This window comes from Mytilus californianus, unplaced genomic scaffold (genome assembly GCF_021869535.1).
Source record: "Mytilus californianus isolate M0D057914Y unplaced genomic scaffold, xbMytCali1.0.p SCAF_98, whole genome shotgun sequence".
Classification (NCBI taxonomy): Eukaryota; Metazoa; Mollusca; class Bivalvia; order Mytilida; family Mytilidae; genus Mytilus; species Mytilus californianus.
In genome coordinates, this window is record NW_026262754.1 from 46,025 (window position 1) to 72,707 (window position 26,683).

General features: G+C 30.9%; 1 pseudogene; it reads right to left on the minus strand.

Annotated features, from left to right (window-relative positions):
* Positions 1–2,809: 2,809 nt before the first annotated feature.
* LOC127717280 (uncharacterized) lies at positions 2,810–16,141 on the minus strand (annotated as a pseudogene).
* Positions 16,142–26,683: the final 10,542 nt, after the last annotated feature.

Genomic DNA, 26,683 nt, shown 5'->3' on the forward strand with positions numbered 1-26,683 from the left:
ATGGACAAGATCATGTAAGGTTACTGCACTGATACATGACATCATTGCCGAATATTTTCGAGTATCAAGTCTTGTCTATGATAATGAAAATATTAGGCAGTGAGATCATAGGGAAAATGTTCTAATTGCCGATAAATACGAATATTAAGCATATTTTATTGTAAGAATATTTTTGTTAATCTAATTTAATTTCTAATTGGTCTTGAGATGGAAAAGGGGATGCTTGTGCACAAGTAAGACTGGCTTAATTATAATCTCAGTACATTCATTCCTTCCATGCAATTTTTGGGGCCCCTTATAGCTTGCTGTTCGGTGTGAGTCAAGGCTCCGTGTTGAAGGCCGAACCTTGACCTATAATGGTTTACTTTTATAAATTGTTACTTGGATGGAGAGTTGTCTCATTTGCACTCATACCACATCTTACTATATCTATTTAAACTTCATTGTTGTAAAAACAAAATGAAAAAAAAATAAAAAGTACATTTCTCAGCATGCAATAAACTATTTCCAAATTCCCGTTGTAATTAGAGCTCCTTTTTTTGTTATCTCCCATATGAGGGACATAAATTTTTATTAACAATAGAGTGCTTGCAGAAAGAGCAAATTTACCTGTGATAAAAGGATTTCCGCCCAAAACAAGGAAAAGACTTGCCAGAGCCTCGCATTTCCACGTTTCTAAGCCTCATCCTTATATCGTTTATATGTCAAGTCAGTATACTACTATTGTCTATGTATTTGAATCGAAATAATTCCTTAATGTCATGCTCTATGATCATTTTCACATGAGTAGGCATTATAATTGACCATATTTCACACCTCACTAAAGCTCAGTGTAAAATACTGACAAATATAATGCCTACCCATGTTAAAATGAGCATACAGCATGACACAAAGGAATTATTTCTTAGATCAAACATTATTGCCCCAATATTTATTTTTTTCTATCTGAAAATAACCCAATAAAAACATACTGTATCATCTTCATCCACATGATATAGAACAAAGCTGTCCACTTTGGCAGTCTCCCCTTGCTTGGTTAAACAAGACTTGTATTCTGATAATTTCAGATAATTACTCCCAAGCAAACCTGGATGGCCACCACAATTGATGATTGCTTGCAGAATCTGCACTTCGTATCTATTCATTAAATCATCACCATTCTGCAAAAGTATATAAATAATTATTGAATTATCAGTTTTAAAAGTGACAGTGAAAATAGTGTATACTATGTCAGCTCATTTGAAATTTGAAATCCACACGACATATAACGCCTGAAATATGAATAAAAGTATATTCTAAATTTATACAAATTTTTTTGTCGAATTTGATCTTTTGATTTAGATCTAACCTCTGATTTGTACTTATATAATCAAAAAGGTGGGTGCTGCATGTGGAGAAAATTCTGCTTATGGTACACTTCTTCAGCCCCTGAGATCAACTTATGTTTTTGGTTGGGTTTGTGTTGCTCAGTCTTTAGTTTCCTTTTGTGTTTTGCTGTTTGTCTTTTTTGTGGTTTTTTTTCTGGCATTGTCAGTTTGCTTGTGATTTTTCAGTTTGAAATATTCTTTTAGTGTTTCTGCCTCTCTGAGTCTCTCGAGTATAAACTTAAGCTATTAAGACAATTAGTTAAAGTTTCATTGCTTCATTCTTTGTATAGATGCAGATATTTTGATTCTTAGTGATATTTTGTAAAATCTTATAAAGTTAAACATTTTTAAGTCTTTGATTATTCAGTTCAAATTACATCAAATTTGTATGACCGAAATTGTCAAAATTTTAAACAAGGGTTCCAAGTGAGACTTATAGAAATCATTTGTTTTCATATAAGAAAAGAAGGAATTTATCTGACTCACTGGATTAATCTTTACAAAGGCAATACACAGATTTATATAAAATGTATTTACCACTGTTGGTCTTCGTACCATTTTCTTCAATCCATACAGATTTTCCTCAAATTGGCTGCTAGCCATTCCTAGGAAATTCAGAATTTTTTTATTTTTTCCAAATCCCATTATCTTTCAGCAGCACATTTCCTAAAATGCAAAATTAAAAATAAACACCAAAAATAAGAAATTCCATGAATATCCTTTTAACAACAAGCTTAAATGCATTATACCTGTTTTAAAAGCATCAATACATCTTTCATATTAAAAAAGCCATAGATTTAAAACTTTGTTCATTATTTTAAATTTCTAACAGTATTCTCAATTTTAATGCAGAAAACAACTTATTTTATAAACCAACAAAAACAATCTTTTTTTGTGTAAAAGCAGACATTCTCATTGAAATATTAATTTTCTAAAACAGTATTATCTCATGGAAAATTGTTGCCAATCAGATTTTTATCTTTATAAAATTCTTATCAAATACTCCAATGTTAACAAAATTTAATCGGACAATTTGAAAATAATTACATTATCCCCGCTATCCCAAATCAGGAGCCTCATTTTTTATTCTTGTATGTTTTTAAATTTTAGTTCATTTATATGTCATGTATGTTTAGTAATGACATCCATTTTCACTGAACTGGAACACATTTTTATTTAGGGCCAGCTGAGGCCCACCTCCAGGGACAGGATTTTCTTGCTGCATTGAAGACAAAAAAATATTAAAAAAAGCTTTTTATAAAACCCAATTACTATAAACCTGCATATGTAATGTTTCTTCAGTATAAATGTGAGTCGTTGACAGTGAAAACTGATTTCATTTAATCATTTATAAGCCTTATTAATTAGAAACAGGACTATGTAATCAATTAAACTAATTGCAAGAATCAGGTATTTTTTTTATTTAAATTAACAGATGGACACAGATGGACAGAATACAATTACCAGTTTTGAGAATCTGGCATAAATCCTCCTGAAATTACATGCCCCATTAACTCATTATTGACGAATTGTGAGGCTGTATCCCTTGATCTTGCGTGACCATTTTGGTGAGCAATACTACTCCTGACAGATTTGTGGTTCTTCTCGAATCCATCTTCAGCATATTGCAGTGGATGGCCATGCCTCTCCATATCATCAGCCTAAAAAGGTTAAATCTATATAATTTATCCCTCTTTTTATCGAATTTCATCAGTAATTAATTCATTGATTTACAATATTAGCTGTATAAAATATTCTCATATTACTGCATCCAATGTAAATTTGTCAATTTATGTCTCTTCAGTGATGTCTGAGGCCAAAATATTTGTAACTCCAAAATCAACTGTATATATAGTTGTTATTGATAATAAAAACTTAAATTCATAATTTTACTTTCAAATTTTTTGTCATTAAATTTGTAGGGGTCACTTTTTTACTGGTAATCAGTAATTAAAAAATAATAAATGCACCTACTAATTTCATAATGTACAGTAATACAAATTTGTTGAAAAGGTTATTAAAACTAAAAAGAGACCAATAGAATCCTGTTATAGCTAACCAGGCAGTACAGGCTTTGCTCATTGTTGAAGACTGTATGGTGACCTATAGTTGTTAATTTCTGTGTCATTTGGTCTGTTGTATAGAGTTGTCTCATCGGCAATCATACCACATCTTCTTTTTTAAATAAACAAAAAAGACACTGTTACATACTGTTCCAATCTGAATCCATATAAAAATTATGACATATGTTAGAATTTGTGTTAGTAATAACATTATTTATTATCAACATCTTAAAATAATTAATTCATGAAAATCAAGTTGTAAAATAAGGATTTACAACTTGGTCCTCGTCTCTTTAACATAAACTCTTTATGCAATGTACTATATCTGTTAATAAATTATACTACTTATAACTTTACCAGATGTACACATAAGTGTGTTTTCCTTTTTCTGCCTAGCTCTGGAATATTCTGTTTCAATATATTAAGATATTCATCCAATTCCTGTTCTATCTTAACTGTGTTTTCCTTTTTAATCATATGTTTTGAAATCTGTCAAAAAAGAGTATTCAGAACATTTGAAAATCAAAATATTTTGATATTTTTCACAGATGCAATCAAAACCAAATTTGAAACATATCTGATATGTCATTATACAATTGTTGACTTTTGATGAGGTTGATACTATACAATTATAGCCTTTGTATGAGGTTGATACAAGGAGCTATTGACCTGAAAAAAGTATATTAACTGAGGACGAAGTCTGAGGTCTCTTTACTTCTGTGGGTCGATATATCATGTATTGACCTCATTCAAAGTTTATAATTGTTGTATTATTAATTTCCGACAAAATCGTCAGTGTAAGTTATTCTATTAGATGATTTTGATGGAATTTTATTATTCCATATTGTCTCCTAAACAATAATAACATATTAGTTTTCATTTCATTTATTTTTTATGTTATTTTTGTACATCTGATATATTTGAAGATTTTTTCTTTAAATAATCGGTCATAAATATACACTTTTTAAAACTTTTAACAATATCATGAAATTCATTACATGACGTCACAAAGTATATCAGTTTTTTTGATAATATAAAAATAACTGTGCAATATGCCTTTTGCTATCCACTGTTTTCTATCTACCTTCAAAAATATAGTTTAACTTGTGACTAGTCCTGAACAAATCTAGTTAGTTAAAATATATGAATTAATTATATTATACAATATTATTTATATGAGGTCGATACATATAGAATAATACATGGCAAAATCCGTATCGCATGCTGTATCACCACGAGAAACCAATATCAGTCCCGAGGGCCGAAGGTCCCGAGGGCTGATATTGGTCGAGTTGTGATACAGCATGCGATACGGATTTTGTCATGTATTATTCTGTTTATCGTATATTTTAATAGAATCAGATTCATGGGATATCCATTTTTTTTTAAATCGTCCGAAATTATAAGCTAGAAAAGACCATTATGATTTTCCTGTATTTTTCCAGCTGACTTTTTTTTTATAGACTTCCTTATTTGCTTAATATCCACATCGTAATGTCCCCTATAACCTTATTTCATTCTCAATATACGTTAAAGACCATGTATTAAAATGCATCCACTAATGATACTGTCCTATTATGTCAACTAAAATTAATATTTATCAAATAAATATCATAAGATGTAGAAATGTTTAAAGTTTTATTGTTTATTTGGCGATGATATTATTCATGATCATTATAATTTTCTGACGAGGTGAACAGCAAGAAAAATATTTCTTGAAAAGTTTGCTATCTATTCTAACCAAATTAAAATAGTAAAAATTTGCTTTTGTGTTTAATCCATTAGGTTATGAAAACAAACTTCACGAAAATTATGACCAAATAAATGTCAGATATTTCTACACCTTATTGTATCTTTATTTTTATTATAAAAATCGCTTGTAAAGTTACTGGGTAATAATTTTTGGAAAAATATCGATTTTAGATGATATGATAGGACATTTCTTTTTTATGTGGGAACTCATTTTTTTCCAATGCCAGGAAATACAAAAACTGGACGTCATAGGTCAAACGTTGACGTCATTTGAATTATGACGTCATGCCAGGTATGCGATAAGGGGTATGCGATAATGGTTTAGCTATGCGATACGGGATATGCGATACAGGGTAGGTGATACAGACTGGAAGAAAGAAACTTTAATAGATATACAAAATTGCTGTATTTTGTACTAAATATATGATAAAAGGATATATTGACCTGAAAGAAGTATATTTTTATCTCTCAAAAGAAATCAAAAGGTATGAACAGTTTTGGGTAATGATAGCTGTATTTATGATATATGAGTTATTGACATACCATTGCAAGTTTTTCTAAAACACACAAATATTTCTTGGGCAATCCTGCATATTCCATGTTTAAGACTGCTATTTGAAGCTAAAATATAAAAAAAAGTCATTTCTAAGTGTTGTCAAAAATATCTGCAGTATATGCTCAAAAATTGGGACAGACACATACAAATGTGAAAGTTTTAATCACTTTTATGCCCTTCCCTAATAATTTGTCAAAACACTTTTTTTACAGCACTATTTTATGACTAAAAATGATACATATGTACAACAAATAAAGACTCTTTTTGTTAAATATTAGTGGCCATGAAAAGGGCAGCTTGTGAAAGCTATCCTCGGCTGAAGATGGATTTCAAATACAGGTTTCTTTGTCACTCCAGTCCACAAACTTCTTACTAGAACTTTGAAATTTTGTGTACATATAGTTCATACTAATCCTGTATGAGTTTTCCTACAGTCGTGTTTATCCTTAGTCAGCTTTGGGTGGTTAGTTTAAGCATATGTATTGGTCTTCAAGGATGATTTTGAACCATCAATATTTTTAAAATACTCACATAATGTTTGTAATATTTCCCTTGTCGACTGTCAATATATTTGAAAAAGCTTCTATGGATTCTATAACTAAAACCAGACTGATCAATGCTGTCAAGATGTAATTCCAGAAGATTTTTCTGATGCTCATTTAGGGCATCCAAGGAAAACTGTTAATAAAGAATAAAATTATTTGGTGTGAATGGTAAATTTTGATTGGTTGATTGACATCAAGCAATTGTTTAAATAAGACACTTTGTTACCCACCTGAAATATCTTAAGATTGGTTTTCTCATATATCTTTTCTGCCCCAAACTAACATAATATCTTTCAAAAGATTTAAAATTGAATAATAAATTTTTAATGATTTAGATTTTAGCAACATTTGTATGTGTGTTGAGTTGTCTACAACACTAAATTTTTAGCACTTAACTCATCTATTTTTCAGGAGATAACTTTATTGTAACATCTTCACACAGACAAAACATGGTGTTTACTGTGCCAAACTGACACAGTTTACCTTCTAACAATCTAGGTATAAATCACCATATAATATGACTCTGGTTAAGTTTTATTCATCATATTACAAACAAAACACAAAATTAACAATAAACTTCCTATTGAAAACAACTATCGACACAAATACAGTTAGTTTACATCATTTCTAATATTCCTAGAGTTATACAAATGTTTGATTTGTTTCTCACAGACAATTTGCCATTTGTTTACCCTTCTATATACTCACTTTTATTAACTGCTTTGCTAAGCCTAGGTATAAGAAGTGCAGAATTCCTATTGGTGTGTCCCTGAAAAAGTTATTTGCATAATAAAATATGAATTAAAGTATATAACATTTGATTAATTAAAGAACTAGCATGTGTGGATCTTCTAGATCAATGTACATCAGTTTAAAAAGGCTCTCAATAGACTAATAGTAGATCTGATAACTCTGATAGCAATTAGAAAGACATTTGAAGATATTGTCTGCCATGTTGACAAGTATTCTATGATGGCTAGATTTATTTGTGAATATATCATATGGTGTAGCATTCTACTGTTTTCATTGAATTGGATATGACGATCCCATGTTTCATAAGTTATTTTACGTATCTGAAGCCTTGTTTCTATTTTTACTTATATTGACACTATGTTTCTATTTATATGTATATTGGTGGTCAATATAAGAAATCTGTTGCTAAATTTAGATTTATGACGTCATGACGTCACACATAACAACCATGGAGGAAGCGCCGCAGCAGACAAAAAAGTATTTGCGAGTTTATCAGAAGAAGATATCAAGAATTTATGTTAAATGCAGCCGCTGAGAATACAAGAAAGCTTACGCAACAAGCTATAAAGTTGTTCAAAGAATATTGATATTTTCAATAACATGTTAAATTATTTGCAAAATACAATTTAAACTTTGAACATTGATTTTGAGTTCAATGTGATCTAAATTTATCTATGAAAAATGCTTGTAAATATCAAAAATATATTCTGCTGATTTCTATTCATATCAATTTTCCAACAAAAAATGAGTTAACATACTTGTGGGTATCTAGGTAATCCCATAAACAATTGTCATATTCTTTGACTCCAGTTTGTCTCTGCATTGTCGTCCTATCCGCATGCAGCTTTATTCTCTCCATGGTTCTTGATGTTGCCTCTTTTGTTCTCATATCCCATTTCTTGAATGGATCTGAATCATCAGCCTGAATTATTTTGGTTATAACAATAGATAAAAAAAAAACGTCTTTATGAACTCATTTTGAAGTATTTCATTAAAAGGAGTAAGGGCCTTTGGTTTTTTTTTGCCCCAAATATAAGTGAAAACTGAAAAGTTACCATAAATATTCTAAAAAACATATTTCTCAATTATCAAGTGACCTTGACAACAAACCAGCACAAAATTTGTATGTTTTGTAAAATTTCATGATTTTGATAGTTTTAAGTCAAAATTCAATGTATATATACTAAACTGAAAAGAATGTGCACACCCAAGAAACAACCAGAATTTAATACAGGAAGTTGATATAATTTAAAGGTATCAAAAATCATTATGAATACAATACTTTCTAAAAGCCACACTTACAAAACATTTTGGACAAAATTTGTTTGCAGATGGACCCAAGTGGTTACATGCCAAACTCATCATCTGGTAGTCTGTCACAATAAGTGATATATCAGTTATCATTATCACCTTTTGTTTTAGGACTGCATCATATGTCCCAATTCCAAACCTGAAAAACACATATAGTTAAAATATATATATATTGACAAAATTCCATCTTGTACTTATCTAAATATATTTTTAAGGTGGAACAAATTATAATGCTTGATAAACCTGAAATATTATACTGAAGGACATATCTGTAAATTTCATAGACAATATTTTTCTTTACAATATCACAACTATTTATAATCACAGATAAAGTTTGTAATATTTTGTTAAAGTTGACAAAAAGAAATAAAATGAATGGGTCAATCTTCAAACCCTTTTGAGTCCCCTACAGATTAAATCGAAAGAGACTTCAGATTTGCTTGCCATCCGACCGTCTGATGATAAAAAAGATTAACACATTCTTTTCCATATCAACCCATTTCAACCATCGACTTACACCTCAGGATGATATGGGGGTCTCTGGATGATACCTGGGCCTGTATGGAAGAGGCCATTTCTTAATCTATATTTGAACCTACTCCTTTATATGGCACATGTGCCTTTTTGTTTTGTTTTTGTTTACAAACAGATAATCAAATTGTACTTTTTCTGAAAATGTGGATGCTTAAATAATACCTACTGCTTGCATTGTTTAATGTCACTACATATTGGTGACATAAGATCTAACATGGACATTTTATCTGATAGCCCAAGAAACATCACACTTTTGCCTTTGTTCTTTTAATCAAGTGGAAGACCAGAAATCTGCCCTTGTACAGCATGTAAAGGTGCCCATCTTCTAGACTGATTTGCAGACAAGTCATCCATAAAAAGGTTTATTGGCACAGAAACAACCGGCAAGCCTCTCCACAAAGTTGAACATTGCAAAGTTCCCTCTTTTTCCTGAATAAATGGGATGAAATATACAGCATGTATATGATTATATAGATTGATTTTTTTTTTAAAAGTATGAATAGGTCAACTACTGACATGTTGCTAATAATTCATCATAAATTGATAATGAGCAAATGGAGGAGCTGGGTCAAGTTCATACAGTGGCGGATCCAGAGGGGGGCGTAGAGGGAGTACGCCCCCCCCCCCCCCCCTTTGCTTGCACTTTTTTTTTTTGTAAAATGATTAATCAGACTAGACTTCGCGAACTTTGCCATTTCCTGTGTATTTAAATTTTATGCGACAATTCTTTACTTATGAAGATATTTTTCGCTCGTATTTACTGTAATATATTATTGATTATGTCAAAGTCATGTGATTCGCTACGGTGGAGTTGACCAGTACGTCGAAAAAAACGTCACTCAGTCATTTTGAAATTCAAATTACAGTAACACATTGCTTAGGCTGAGGATGACAAGAATGACGCCTTCAAAGCGACAAAGTATTGAGCAAGAACGTATTGACTTTTCTTTCACAATTCTACCAAACAGAAAGTAATACTCTATTACACTCTGATGAAAGTTCCACAGCAATATTATTTACCTACGAAAACATGTTTAACCCCACACACCCCAGCCTATTAATAACATTGCTGAATAGTGATCCCCAATCAGTAAGCTCTATATATAGATTTAAAGTCTAAGGTACGGACCATCTGATTTGAGGGGGCAGTCTGAGATATTTTAGAGAAAAAATTCTGACCCTGATTTTTGCCTTAAACAAAAATTCTGGCCTTATCTGGATTGAAAACAATAATCTTGTCCACTTTTTTGCTATTAGAAAAAAATATTTTCAACAAAATTATTTAGCATTAAATGAACATGATGAATAAAAAACGGGCGTAACTTTTTTGGGGGGGTTGCATGTGAATCTCATATCTGACCGGAATGTCTGTTTCGCCGAACTGATATACTGAATACTTTTTTCAAGGCCCGGCTGCAACCTGCCTGCTGGGTGTGGCCTATATGTCTCCATGTGTCGACCGTCATTCACAACTTCATTGTCATTTCCGACTCATTCGTAGCCTTTGGTTGATTTGGAACCCCTCACTTACCTTGTTGGTTGAAACATTTCAACCAAACATTTGGATAAAAATTGCTTGTTTGTCTTTCTTCGTGTCGGTCATATTGTAAATTTCATTGAATAGCCGTATATCTTGTTTACAACAAGAAATCTGTGAGGTTATGCTAACTAACCATACAACAAACGAGAATTTGCCATGTCCATTTATTACTGACAAATCCCACATCAAATATATTAATTAGTACATAGCTTTGGATCTTCAATCATTTCATAATGGACAGTTAATGGAGAGAATACCGCACCAAAAATGTCCAAACCCTACACTTTAACTATAAAATGCATTTTACACTTATTTTATGTTTTTTAGCCAAAACAAGGACCAAAAATGTTTTCGCCTCGCTCCGCTCTGCGAACTTTATTTTTACGCCCCCCTTTCCAAAATCCTCAATCCGCCCCTGAGTTCATATGGATTAAATTTATCAAAAGAGGTCTTGAGGAAGATAAAGTCTTCAGACCTTATACTATTCATCAAGATCTAAATCATAATATACAAAAATTTTATTTTTAATTTATTTAGCTTTTCTTTGGCCTCGTCCTTTTTCAATTCGCATCAGCTGTACAAGTAACCTATATCAAATCATACACAAAAAAAATACATTAAAAGTTCTAAGGCCTGAAATAACAGTATCTCTAGATCTAGGGTAATAATAACCAAAATGAAAGCGATCAACAAGTAACTGTAAAAAAGAGAGGTTGGAGTTGTACTGAATTTGAAATGAACATTCTTCAAATATACTTGTACAATAATTTTGTAGCAACAAAATAGTATGAACATTGAAAATAATTGTATTTCAATTATACAGAATTATGGAAAAGATAGAAGTTGATAAAAAATGACAATGAGACATAATGCATATGCTTCTTGTATACATACCTCTTTTGAGACATAACTCAATTCCCCATTTAAAACTTCTTTAAATGATCTAATATTAGATACATCAAATATTTGACAGTCATCAAGGGGTACTGTGCGATATTTATCCATCTTTACCAAACAACTACAAGTGAAAAACAAACTTTAACATGTTGCACTTCTAGTTCTAGTTTATTCTTGACATTTAATATAAATGAAGTAAAATACATATTATGTACACAATGAGCCATCTTCCAAGAAAAAGATTTATATAATAATTAAAAGATAATTGTACATTCCAGAATTCAATAAATTGCTTCGCTGAGCGCAGCTGGATACGACCGCAGATGTCCAACCCTGAAAAGTTGAGGTCAAAATGGACACGATGTTCACGCTTGATACAGGTCTGTATTTGGATTGTAATTAAATTTTTGACGGATGATAGGTTTCTAACACAGAATAACTGAAGTAAAATATACCTTCAAATTGGTTATATGATTTGAATTTATATTCAATTTTTTGCTTTTGTGCAATACGCTATGCTGTTGCGAATTGACCTCCCCCCCCCCCTCCCCCCCAAAAAAAATGAAAAATCTGAAATGAGAAAAGTTGTCATCCCCTCCAATTTTTTTTACCTCCACCTTTCCCTTATTCCCAAAAAAAATTCTTTCCCTCAAGATATGGTCAGTATCTCAATTCAAATTTCTAATGGAGTTTGCAACCATAATTACCCATTTAAATACATCATAAAAATTATTGTCTGGAAACTACAAAAATGCTTGTTTGTGTCTCTTTTTTTGGCCCCTTATTCCTAAACAGTTGTGACCATAACCCCCAAAATCAATCCCAACCTTCCTTTAGAGGTTATAAATCTTGTGTTGAAATTTTACTGATTTCTATTAACTTATACTCAAGTTATTATCCGGAAACCATCTGTCTTCCGTCGACAACAACAACAACGTGATACCAATATACGAGCAAGAAATTTTTACTTTTTGTGGTCGTATAAAAAGGTTGCTTCTTTCAGTTAAAGACAGGTAGATAAATATACAATTTATGTATGTTGTTGGAAAATATAAAATTTATTTGTATGAGCTTTAGAAACAGGATGAAAAGCGAGGCTTTAATTGAGTTTTTCCTGAAATTACTCCCAACACTTGAAACTTTAGATATTAAAATCAAAATCATTGTCTCTAATTTCGCAAAGAAATCGACATAGTTGAAACGCGGACTGCGAAGAGGACCCCAAAATGAACTGGTTAGGAAACAGAAATATTCACATTACCTGCTTGCTCAATGTGATAGTGGGGTACCAGGAAACTTTATTTGTACAAGAACAAATAAAGCAAAAATTTATTTGTATACCTGTTATTTGTATACCTGTTATTTGTACAATAGTTGGCTAATTACAGGATAAAGCATTGTATGCTTATTTTCATCCAACTATTGACACACAATGCTTACTTGTTCTCCACATGTTCATCTGTTAATACTCTGTGTGTTTTGTCTAAATAAACTGAAACTTTGACATACATTCAATCATCCTGAAAGAAATCAAATTACATCAATATTTGTACTTTCTTTATTTAAAATAATTGATTAATATTGGAGGAAATGAAAAATTATTGTAACTGTTTAGCAATCTTGACACATAGGGAATATTTTATTATTAATATGATCTAATACCTATAACGCCTATAAATCACAGAGGTGGATAAAAACTACAAATTAAAACTGTTTTCAAAAGTTATTCATACTTATTAGAATACTTAATAAAAAAAAATTGTGCTGCACAGTTGTCACATCTTTACCTAGATTTTTACAAAATTTGGTTTAAATATTAAACACATTACTCAAAAGTATTATACTAAATATTACCAACAAATTTTCAAGGAATTGCATAATTTTCCCATAAACAATTTGACCTCTGACACTGAATGATATGAACGCCCCTTTCATGAATTGTTGTCCTTCTTTGTTAATTGCCCAATGAAATTCCATTGATTTCCATTTATTGCCTGAGGCCTGGTGAACTGTTTGACTACTGGTTTCAACCGTAGGATATCTAAATGTAAAAATATAATTTTATTATAGTACAAATAAGCTTTAATGAAAATAATGTCTGTATACTAAACACTACATGCCTACAGCTTACATGAAAAAAAACATAGTGTGGGTGACTACTGGACTATAAAAAAGGGCCTGCATTTTTGCACACCTTCCCTAGCTGTTTATAATTGGTATATAGTTGCATGTTTAAGCAGATCTCTTATCAATACAATAATGTACTAAGTCATTTACTAGGCAGTAATTGCATGCTTTGAAAAAGTCCAACAAAATATAACTTAAGAAAAACTAAAAAATCTAGATTTTAAAATTCCTATGGAGATTTGCATTGAAATGGGAGATAACTATGCAAAAAAGGCAGAAATATTAATAAAAATTGATACAAAATTATAACTTTACCGCTTCTATATATTCAGCAGAATGTATTGATTCTTGGCATTTTAGCCATCTTTAGAGTATAACAAACATCTCTAAAGTTGTTTTCATATCTTTTATCAAGCTTCAACCTAGATTTGGTAATTCATTAGTTGACCAGTTATCTTCCCTTTCCAATGTTAATTTCCATAGGAAATTAAAAATGCTGATTTTGAGTTTTCCTCAAGGTAGATTTTATGGGACTTTTTTCTGCGTATATGGGGGCTTTATACTAATATTAGATTTAGACTAAAACATTTTCTTTTGCAATTAGTTTGAGGTTAAACCTTTGTTTGACTTGACTATACATATATAACTATGCGATATTAATTTTTGTACATTTCATAAAAAAATAATTTTGAGTGATGAACTACTTTCCATTTATCAAGTTAACTTTTTTCAGCATAGCAATTTCTCACCTGGATATTCTGTTTGCAGTATCTGTATTTGCTAGGTGTAGTCGGAGCATAGCTGATGGTTTTATTGTCCAACTTATGTTACCCTGTGCGTCCTCATGCTACAATAAATACACAATTTTTTCTATTTTTATGTTAAACAAAAATTGTAAATTGTAAATTGTTGAGAAAATTTATTTCATAGAGGTCAAAGATATGGATACAAGCTGATGTATCATGGTAATGTACGCATTCCATGACGTGCATTTTTTAATTAATGGAAATACATTTAGGAGATAACTGTATTGTATTTTAAGCTTCAGCCTTTAAATGTAGATTTTAATGTCGCAAAATGGTAGCTTTCTTAGTGAGGGACTGGTAGAACGTGGAATCTAACTCTTCAAAAACATATGTCAACATCCAATGAAAATTATAGTTTACAACAAATTGAATTAGAATATTCCCATCTACAGCTTACGAAATGAGAACAATAGAGCTTAAAATATCTTTGATAGTGATATAGGTAAAAACATCATTAACTGTGGATAAATCTGCCGAAGTTACTGAAAAAGATTTTAAGTATTTTCTAGTTACAGTCTTAAGTTTTACCCTTTGAATCATTTCTCCCATTTCAAACTTTTCTTGTAAATAGCTCTTTACTTTGGCTAGTGGTGGAACATTCTGAGTGCCACATTCTTTCAAAATGAAGAGAAAAAATGTCATAACTTCATCACTCTGAAAGAAAAATCATGCAAGTAATCTAAATTATCACATCCTAAGTTTAATTTAAAATTTTCAAAACATGCATATACATTTTTTACATAATATTTTGAAAATGTTTTTATTAAATGTCCTGTAAGTGTAAGTGATAAATTTGTCCTGGTATATTACTATCGGTAGTATAAAAAGTCCATGGTTACAGACTTTAATTCATCAAAGTTTTCTCATGATTTACTATGATTTAAAATGGAATATAGAATAAAATTATAAGGAATGACTGTTATAAAAATTTTTTTCTAAATTGTTGATAGCTGTAAATGTACATTGACCCACATAGGTATATTTGCTTACAATGTAACTTCTACATCATTTGGTGAAAAATGTTTCATTGACAAGCAAATAACATCTTCTTAATTTTATATTTATATGGTAATTTTCAGTCCATTTGAATACAATTCTGATAAACCTTACATGTACCCCCCCCCCCCCCCCCCCCTTTTTAAACAAATTAAACTAATACAGATTGTCAGTATTCACTAAAACATGTCACATTATAGACATGCATTTGTAAAGTTGTTGCATAGTTTAAAGTATTTATCAAATATATGGAGAGGTGGAACCATGCAGAAAATGATAAATACTCACCACTCTATGGGTCTTAGAGCTATATAGTACTGATAATAAAAAATGTAGTTTTGAAATAAATGGAAACCATTCCAAATCTGATTCGACGTGTGTGGCTGTGTGGTACTCATCACCGGAAATGTCCTCATCTATATCAGATTCATCTTCAGGAAATGTAGGTTCATCGACCTCGGAAATATCAGCATCAGATTCATCTGCTTGGACATGTTCATGGTGTTGATCTGTCATGTTGTCATCCTCATGATCCTGCACTGTGAAGACAGGCTGATCTGTGCCTTCTGTACGTAAGCCATTATTTGTTCCTAGTTGCCTATGTCTGGACGATGTTAGGTGTCTCACGAAGTTTGATTTCTTGTCTGTCCCGTAGGTACAGTCTTCACATTTATAGGTGATTTCTTTTTCTGTAAACTTAGATGATCGGTAGCGAGAAAACATTGTTGACATTCACGAAATCATTGTCATTTAGGTGCTTGAATGTTTAATATTACTCGAGCGTGTTTTAAAACGTTCAACTGAGCGCGTGACGTCATATACAGACGACAACACTGCGCTGTCAAAAGAATACAGAAAAGAACAGTTCTGTCAAATTAAATACTATGTCAAACTATCAGGTAAGATTGTAAATAAGCTCTGATATAAATTCGGAAATTGTTTGGAATTAAAAATTTGGCAACTCATTTTTAAAAATTGTATTTGTAACAGATTGTTATTCATAAAAAAAGACACTTTTTGTTTTTTTGGTTTACTGTAGGAAAATGGGGGGGGGGGGGGGGGGTATAAATTATTCTTGTTTGTACTTAATTGATTAAAACTAATATTTTGTAAATATCAATTATAAAAAAATGCATTGTAAACTTTTGCTTTTAATAGATATATATATATATATAATAATGTTTTAGGATAGCCAAGAGGAAGTATGTGAGAACTCGCAAACTGATTTGTTTGGCCAGGATAATATGCCATTGCTGAGGGCACCACCAGCATGCAACAGTACCAGTCATTGTGACTGTTGTGCTAAGAACACAATTGTGTTAAAGGAGATATGTAAGTATTCATGTTTTAGACTAATAAAGTCATGATTAAAGTACCAGAATGAATACATTGATTTGATAATTATAAAAAAAAAATCATAGTGGCCAGATTTTCACCAAGGCAAAGCATATACAAAAATACTTGTAAATTCAAGTTAGAACAATTCCACTTACAGCTATTCACATTGTAGAAGAAAGAATGTAAATACTTGAAATGTATACATGCAATATTGTATGTCAGAATGAAATTTTAAAACTTAGTAAATGCCAAGTCCTTCATGGTATTAGGGGAATCGGGACTATTCAACTGCGCATAATTTCACGCATGAATTACCATGCACACAAAAAGTTTGTGTCGTAAATTCACTATTAGTTTTTTAAATATTTTGATTGATTAAAAATGTTAAATTTTTGTATTTTTGTCACTAAAAAATTATTATCGTTATTACATTTGTATGTGTATCTTAAAATGACATTTCACCCAATTTCACCATTTTCAAAATTTTTGGTTCAAAGGCAAAATATTTTTTTTCCTTATTGGTGACCTATATTTTTTATTTGCTTATTATTTGAAGCTTTATTTCAGCTTTTTTATATTACAGATTTGGACCAAGTGTCACAGACAGTTTTTTTGATATTCCAATAAAAATTTGTCAACACCTCTATTTTCCCTATCATTTCATTGAAAAATGGTCCCTTTTACATACCTGTTTAAAAGTAATATTTTGACCTTAAATGGTCCGGGACCCCCTATTTGTTTTCGACCAATTTGATTCACTCTCTGCGAAGATTAAAATAACAAAAAATACAGCGCTTCTGACAGAAACTAGAAATAGGCCAGAGCAACCTTAAGATTGAATGTTGAATTTTTTGTTCAGACATTTAGAACAATTTCAAATGTGTTTTTATTTTTACATTTCAATCAACATATTATGTATATAGTTCATTTACTATCATTACAGTGAAAGAAGTGAAGCAATTGCAAGCTGGCAAAACAAAACTACCATCGTTCTCTATTCAAAATTCTGCAGTTGAGGTAAAGCTTAATATCTATAATTAATGGATCATGTGAAAAAGGTTTGATGTGGTATATAGGGCGTCTGAGCCATTTAGGTTTTCTTAGACATCAATGGTTATAAAATGAAAGATTCAAAAGCTGATACATGTAGTAATACTTAAATATTATATCAGAGGAATGAACTGGTTCTCTAATAACATAGCAATGGCCCAATGTTAAGTATGAGAATATGTTACTTTCATTCCTCCTTCTTTTTGCAATAGAACCATCTTTTCTGTAGGAAAGTGTTAAAAAAATAAAACATGAAAATTGCGATTTGCAATTTACAACATATACTGGTCATATTGGTGTAATCACTGGTACCAGTCTATGGAACAGGTTATGTTTGTGAATTTATAACTTACGTTTGAAAACATAATTCAAAAATGTCAATATAGTCAATATAGTCACTTTGTTTTATCAAAATGTATTCAGAAAAAAAAAAAAAGTAATAAGTGGGATTTTATAAAATTACTTATATTAAATTGCTATGAGGAACAAAAATAACACATAAGGCACTTGTAAGAAATTTTAAGGACTGGTTTTCAACACCAATAATTTATTCTAAACATTTTTATGCCCCCACTGTAGCGTAGGGGGCATTAAGTTTTACCCTTGTCAGTCTGTACGTATGTCCCAAAGTTGATTTCCATTATTTATCTTTAGTTTGCCTCAGCCAAATGTTATACAATTATACACAATGCTTATTACCACAAAACACAGATCAAGTTCGAAATTGGATGCATCACTATAATCATTCTAGAGTTATGCCCCTTTACAAATGGAAAAATTGCTGAATTTTTCGTTTCCATTCTCTTAAACTGAAGTTTGCTACATTCAATTGTTATGAAACTATACACAATGCTTATTTCCACAAAACAAAGATCAAATTTCGAAAATTTGTTGGCATCACTATAACTGTTCCAGAGTTATGTCCCTTTGCAAATGGATAACTTGCTGAATTTTTAGTTTCTGTTCTCTAACTTTAGTTTGCCTAGACCGAATGTTTTGAAACTTTTTCATAATGCTTATCACCACGTAATATAGATCAAGTTCGAAATTGGGTGGCTTCACTTATACCGTATTTAGTTATTTCGCTTTAATAGTTTATAAACATAAAAATTACTGAATTTTTCGTTTCCATTCTTTAACTTTAGTTAGCCTCTACCAAATGTTATGAATCTTATACACAATGCTAACTACAACAAACCTCAGATCAAGTACAAATATGGGTAGCGTCACTTTTACTTTTCTTCAGTTATGTCCCTTTATATCTTTAGATGATATGCAAGCAGGGGCATCATGTGTGTCCATGGCCACTTATACCGTATTTAGTTATTTCGCTTTAATAGTTTATAAACATAAAAATTACTGAATTTTTCGTTTCCATTCTTTAACTTTAGTTAGCCTCTACCATATGTTATGAATCTTATACACAATGCTAACTACAACAAACCTCAGATCAAGTACAAATATGGGTAGCGTCACTTTTACTTTTCTTCAGTTATGTCCCTTTATATCTTTAGATGATATGCAAGCAGGGGCATCATGTGTGTCCATGGCCACATTCCCTGTTTATTTGTTTTATTAACATGATTAATGCCATGTTTAGTCAAGTCCTAAATATACAGATTTATAGTTAGATATTTGTGAAAATGAAAATTTAACATGGTTTGTTTTATTCTTTTTTATCTTTTTAATGTGGTATGATTGCCAATTAGACTAAATCTCTAAAAATTGAAAACATAGAATTTTTAAACAACTAAAGATCACCGTACAGCTTTAAAGTATTAACAAGAAAACTTGCTGCCTTATTTATGTACAAAACAATGAATGAAAAAACAAATATGTTATGCTGCATCAAATGATCACTGAATTAAAAGTCTGATATAATTTTGTCTTTATTTCAGAAACCCTTACATGAATATTTGAAAGTCAGATTTTCTAGGAATCCCTTTCTGTCAGATCCAGATACTGAGTTAAAGGTAAACAATTATTTTAAACATATTATACAAGATTATATTTAAGGAGAGCAAATTCCTATCTAGTATTTTTTGTCAACCGCAAACAAATTGAAAATGTGAAGAAATGGACAGTGAAAAAATATTTTGGTTACACTGGAGTGGATAGTAAACAGAAACCGCCCCCCTCCCCCCTCCATTTTTTAAATAAATCAACAAGTTTCAATTGAATGGTTTGGGACCTGAAAAGAGGTTAAGTTTTCCTTGATTAATGAAAGTCATTTGAATGAGTTGTTTCCCTTACATATAGTGTGGAATGTTCATTTTTCATTGAAAAGAACAAATTTATTTGATCTTTATTTCCAAATTAATCAAATCTAAATATTTGTTAATTGAAAAACTTTTTATGTCTATTTATGTTCCTAATTATTGATATTTTATTGGCTATCTGTTTTAAATGTATATTGTAGAGTAAACTGTTAACCCTGAGAAGAAAATATGCCCCTGATGCTGATGCACAGGAAGTGTTCCGACATGGGCTGAGGTTTGCAGCAAGAAAGATGGTGGACTTTAGGTCCTAGACTAAGAATAAGGTAATACAAACTTTTTACAGTACTGACAGATTTGTAATATTATTAATGATATATTCTGCAAGTCATAAAAAAGGAGTAGGGGCAATAAGGCCCTTATTTTGCCCAAATATTACTGTAATATTTAAAAGTTATCATACATATATATTCTCAATATTTGTACTTTTGTACAAACTAGCTAGACTAATGTACAAGGTATTCAGAAAATAAAATCAAATTACACATTGAACGAGTTACAACGGCAACAAAATATGCATATTTTGTAAAATTTCGTGATTTTCCTTCTTTTTCATCAAATTATGATAAATATTAGATTAGAAAAGTATGTGCTCACCCAAGAAACAACTCTTTTTTTTGCGAGATTCAAATTAAGAAAATAGTAATAACAAAGCTTCTTTAAATTATTATGTTTTTTCTTTGCTGTGCACGATGTTTCCTCAATGGATATAATGACCGAAAATTGCATAGTTCTGCATTTTTCACTGTGTTTGTGAAAACCATACATTTTATGATGTTATTGTGATGTCATTAGATCAAAATCTTTATGTTTTTCATTTATAAGTTCATGACTCCATACGCATTTCCAAACATCATGTGACAATTTGATATAGTTGTCAAACATTTTATATTCTTGGACCTTTATAAATGCCCTTACTCCTTTAAGAATTCTTTTTTTTTTTTCACTGGTTTGAATTTGCATTTATACTTGGATGTTTTTGTGTGGTTCTGGTGAGATATATATGTTAACTAGTAAATTCTAATTATGAATAAAACTTTTTAAGAAAGAAATACTACATTAAAGTTTAAACATATCAATATTTTTTGGAATAGAGTGTCATGATATGGCAATATTTACAAACAAATTTAACATCTTAGCTGTGGATTACAGTTTCAGTCTTAAACTGCCACTTTACTGTCTGAATCATAGTATATATATTTAAAAAAAAGGGAAATTGAAAAAATATAGTAAAAATGTATTAAAGGTTGAAAAGGGCTACATTTCTGAAGAATGAATGCTTTGTCCAGTTCATTGTATCCATTTTTAGCTCACCGGGGCCCGAAGGGCAGCATGTGAGCTTATGTCATCACTTGGCTCCGTCGTACTGTGGTCGTATACTATTTAAAAAATCTTCTCCTCTGAAACTACCGGACCAAATACCTTCAAACTTTATCTAAATGTTCCTGAGGGTATCTAGTTTATAACTTGTATCCGAAGTTTTGATCCATCGACAAACATGGCCAGCATGGCTAAAAATAGAACATAGGGTTCAAATGCAGTTTGTGGATTATATCTCAAAAACTAAAGCTTTTAGAGCAAATCTGACAAGGGGTGAAATTGTATATTTGGTCAAGATCTATCAGCCCTGAAGACGAATCGAACAACCCATGGTTGGGGTGCTTCCACTAAATTGGTAGTTTTAAGTAAATTTTGCAGTTTTTTGTTATTATCTTGAATATTATTATAGATAGATATAAACTGTTAACAGCAATAATGTTCAGCAAAATAAGATCTACAAAAAACCTAAAAGACCAAAATTGTCAATTGACCCCTTAAGGAGTTAATGCCCTTTAAAGACAATTTTACACAATTTGTTCATCAAGTTTGCTAAAATTTAAAAATCTACTCCTCTGAAACTATTGTGCCTAATACTTCCTAACTTTGAAAGAATGTTCAGTAAGGAATCTAGTTTATAAATTGGATCCAAACTTTTGATTTGTCAACAAACATGGGCGCCATGGCCAAAAATAGAACATGGGGTCAAATGCAGTTTTTGGCTTATATCTCAAAAACTAAAGCATTTTGAGCAAATCTGACATGGGGTAAAATTGTTCAATTGGTCAAGATCTATCTGCCATGAAATTTTCAGATGCATCAGACAACCTTTTGTTGGCTTGCTGCCCCTAAATTGGTAGTTTTTAGGAAAATTTGCAGTTTTTGGTTATTATGTTGAATATTATACTAGATAAAGATAAACTGTTCAGCAAAGTAAGATCTACAAATAAGTCAAAATTGTCAATTGACCCCATAAGGATTTATTGCCCTTTAAGGACAATTTCACAGAATTTGTTTATGTTTTCTAACTTTAAAAAATCTTCTCAAATGAATCTAGTATAAATTTTGGTTTTTTATTTCCTTGTATGTCAAGAAACATAGCCACTATGGGTAAAATGGAACATATGGGTAATAAAAATGCATTTATTTGCTTTTGAAGTATATATATGACAGATGCAAAGAACATTTAAATGACAATTTTAAGTCACTCATTAATATATATTGAAAAGCAAAAATAATCATTGATGAAAGATTGAAGCAGAAAATAACAGGCCTTGAGCGATTCAGGCTCTTGAGAGCCTCTTGTTTCATATCACTTTTATTTAATTACATTGTCTTTCTTAGATCCTAAGTCGCTCAGTCAAGAGTGAAGATGTGGGCACGTTAGATGTTGACAGCCTTGTTAAATCTATTTACGGGAAATTTATGCAGGAGCAGTCTGAGGAGACTTCCAACTTAGCAGTTGCCCTGGTAAGATATGCACACGCATATTAGGAAATTTTTAATAATATATTTCAAAGACAAAGCAGTGTAAATGTGTAATAATTATGGTCATTTTAGAAGAAAAGAGTTTAATGAATTTTGAATATAAAAAAAAAGATGTGGTTTGATTTCTTAAAAGACAATAACTCTTCACAAGAGACCAAATGAAATTAACAACTATACTGAGGTTGCAGGTTTTGAAAGCCAGTACAGTTGATGGTTGCTGATGTTTCTTCATTTAAGTACTCTTATGGTTATTAAACTATGTGTCTATATGTATACAACTTTCTCTAATTCTTTGTCAATTTATCCCTTTCTGCACCCATTGTATAAAAAAAATTTAATCAACGTGTGGTTTGTTTGATCTCAGTTCTTCATTGGTTAAAATCCAATTATGACGTCGAATTTTCTTGCTTTCCTCTGAATTTCCTATTGTGACGGCATGAAAAAAGGCGACCATGTCTGATGACGTCACATAGAAAGAACACATCTTTTTGCATATCATTCGAAAAGAAGGAATAAATTTGCCTGCGTATTGTTTGAAACTCATTAGAGAAACAGATTCCACCACCAAATCTCGTGTAATACGATATTTATCAACTCTCGACAGTTAAATTTTGAATATTTAAAACGCTCGGCGAGCCTCACGTTTTAAATTTAAAACTTTAACTGTCTCGAGTGGATAAATATCGTATCACACTCGATGCAGTGGTAGAATCTATATCTACGTATGTGTATCACTTAAACAAGAAGTTATATATACTGGTAACATTAGTGATAAAATCATTTTGCATGTTTTTTGTTTTAAATGGGGATTTTAATTTCAGTAATATAATATATCATGCATACTCAACCTGGATTTCTTGCATGAATAACAATAATGTTCTCACAATCTTATTAAAAGAAATTAACGTAAGGTGTACATGTTTGTGTGACAGGTATAGTCCAACATTGACCTCATTTTTGTGTTGAATTGGTCATTGTTAAGTTCTTGTGTTTTGTTCAGCAGTTCAACTATAACTGGTTAATGGAATGGTTGTAAGGTGTACGTTTTCACTGACAAAGAGATAAATTGACCTGGCCTAAATTTCTTGGTTCATTGGTCAAAGTTTTTGTGTTTTGGTCTGTATTTCAATGACCTTAAGCCAAGCTGTGGTGAACCTTATTTGGTATCTTGAATAGTTAGAGGTTACATGTACATGTCTGTCTGGTATGATTTTTCTGGCCTTGACCTCATTGTCATGATATTTCATAATGTTAAGTTTATATGATACAAGAAGTAAAACCTTTATCTTAAAACTCTCAACATAAAATCAATGGTCAGTAAATCAGGCAAGAAATTTCAGCATATACACTCTTGTATAAATATGTGCATTGAATATTAAATCATTTTTTTTAAATGTAAAATACTCATGTTTCAGTGATGAAATTGTGACACTCATGTTTCAGTGTTAAAACTGTGACACAAATAGTCAATTATATACTGCTTCAGTTCAAACATAATAACCAAAACAGACATTCAAATTATAAGATTACAGAAGTGAAATAGTTAATAGGGAACCTGACCCTATGGGCCATATTGCTAGCTTTTTTCATATGGTTCAAATGGGGTCTGTATTTTGTTTACTTTTACATAAATCTTCTACTGGCCTAAATGAAACCGAATTTAGCCAAAATAAATCTTGATGTATCTTGCTTTAAAATGTGTCTAATGTTTCATTAGGCCAACCAGTATGACTACTTAGGCTAAAACAAAGACCATAAGGGTAAAATGCAAGTATTGATCATTTATGATATCAGAAAACGTTTTACAGAAAATGTTACAATTTGTTAAGAAAATTTCAGGATGTCTGGATATACATACTTTCCACTTTGACCAAAATGGTCATTTGATGTCTCTTGATAGGAGTTTATGCCCTTTGCCCTTGAAAGGTGATATTTTTTTCTAAATTGTCTTTGCCATGTATATTAATATATGCAAAAGCTAGAGAGAAACTTTATTTGGAGTTTAGTCTCCAATTATTTTCTAGTCTCTTCTGTTCTCAGCAGGAGTGATAATTGCTGAATATGTACAAGTTGATCAAGGTGGACAGCACTGGCTAAGCGCTCTTAAATAGGGCTTCTAGTGTAATTCTTTTATAAGGATGAAGAAATATAAAGATCTTAAAGTAATTTAAACCATGATCATTTTGTTATTCGCATTTGGCAATTATTTCTGTATAAATGTGGATAGTCCAAAAAGTCTTAAGAAATGTGAAAAATTATTAGCATCATTATGTCTGTAAGTTAATATAAAATAGGCGTATTTAAAAGAACACTCTTGCATGTACTTGTATTAGTTTTAAATGTATAGTATGCATAAATATTTTTCAGAGATCTTTTTGTCACGAAAAAAGACAACTCAGAACACAAAATGGAGAACCTTTGGAGGATTTTTGGAGGACCTTCAAGAGCTATCTCCAAGATATCTTGGACGATAGCTCTGATGACAAATGGAGAAGGCTCAGTGAGAGGGAAGAGAAAAGAATCGAGAGATACAGAAAGTATGCTTTAATTAATGTAATTAAGGAGTTAACTGTATTGTATTTTAAGCTTGACCTTCTTAAAATGTAGATTTTTCTGTTGCAAATTAAGTTAAAGTAGCGGAGCAACATTTTATATTAGTGTTCTTGATGTCAATCTGTGAGCACCTTTTTTGAAATAATTCATTAGCATTGTTCATTTTAAGATGAATAGGCATTACATTTGACAATGTCTTCATATAGAACGTTATGCTAGGAGAGTCCTTTTTTAGCTCACCTGGCTCCATGGGCCAAGTGAGCTACTCTTTATTGCACTTGGTGTTGGTTGTCGTTCATCATTGTCCATTATCTTATAAAAAAATCTTCTTATCTGAAACCATTGGGCCATATTGAACTAAAATTAGCTACAATCATTATTTCGGTAATTAGTTCACAAAATATAAAAGCTAGATATAAACTGACAGAGATTTTGTCCTGAATTCTATTGTTGTCTACAATGTTGGATAGTGTCCTTTTTTGAAAATGAACATCTATAAACCAAGTTCAAGTTGACTAAAAAAATCACAAACAAAAGTATACGATTCTTATATGATAAGCATAATAGGGAATACTTTCATATGATTGGTCGAGAGGACTTCCAATAATTGATCTTGATGTTGTTTAATAAATTCATGCGCCAGGCCTATTCAATGACACAAATATACAATTTACGTGTGAAAGAGGTTACGAGTGTGAAAAAATATATTCCTTACCTCCAATTTTAAAGAATTATAAGGATTAAACCCCATTTTAAAGGAATTTATTGGTATATAAAATGGACCAAGTCACTCACAAACATATCATAAAAGTCCTATAATAAACCTCACATAATACAGCTTTTAACTGTTATGCTTTGATTTTGTTTAGTGTCAAGATAACAAGAATCAGACAGGATGAAACACGTTCTTAACATTATTTATTTTGTAGGTAAATTTGAGACAAGACCAGACCAGACAAGATGATCAAGAGCATATATTCAAAAACTTTTTAAAGGATAATTGTGCATTTTTATAGTTTTTATACTTGAGATTATCTGTATTAAATTACACCGATTCCAAAATTTGAAATTTATTGTTCTTGTTATTCTGTAAAGATGCAAATATTAGATTTCATTTGTACAATTTCTTTTCTGGAAGGAGAGATTTTTTATAAGGACATATCAATATTATTATTCATTTAAATGAAACCTATGGTATATATATCTAAAAAAAAAAAAAAAGAATCAAACAAGAAAAGCTTGCCTGACTTGGCACATGGACGAAACATAAATTTGTTTACTTGACATCATTAAGTCATTTATGTCTTTCAACTATTGCACTATAGTTAGGTTTGTAATATGATATATTACAAATATTTATGTACAGGTGTAATATAATAAAAAAAGTTTGGAACGAAGAAAGTAGTTATAGTCT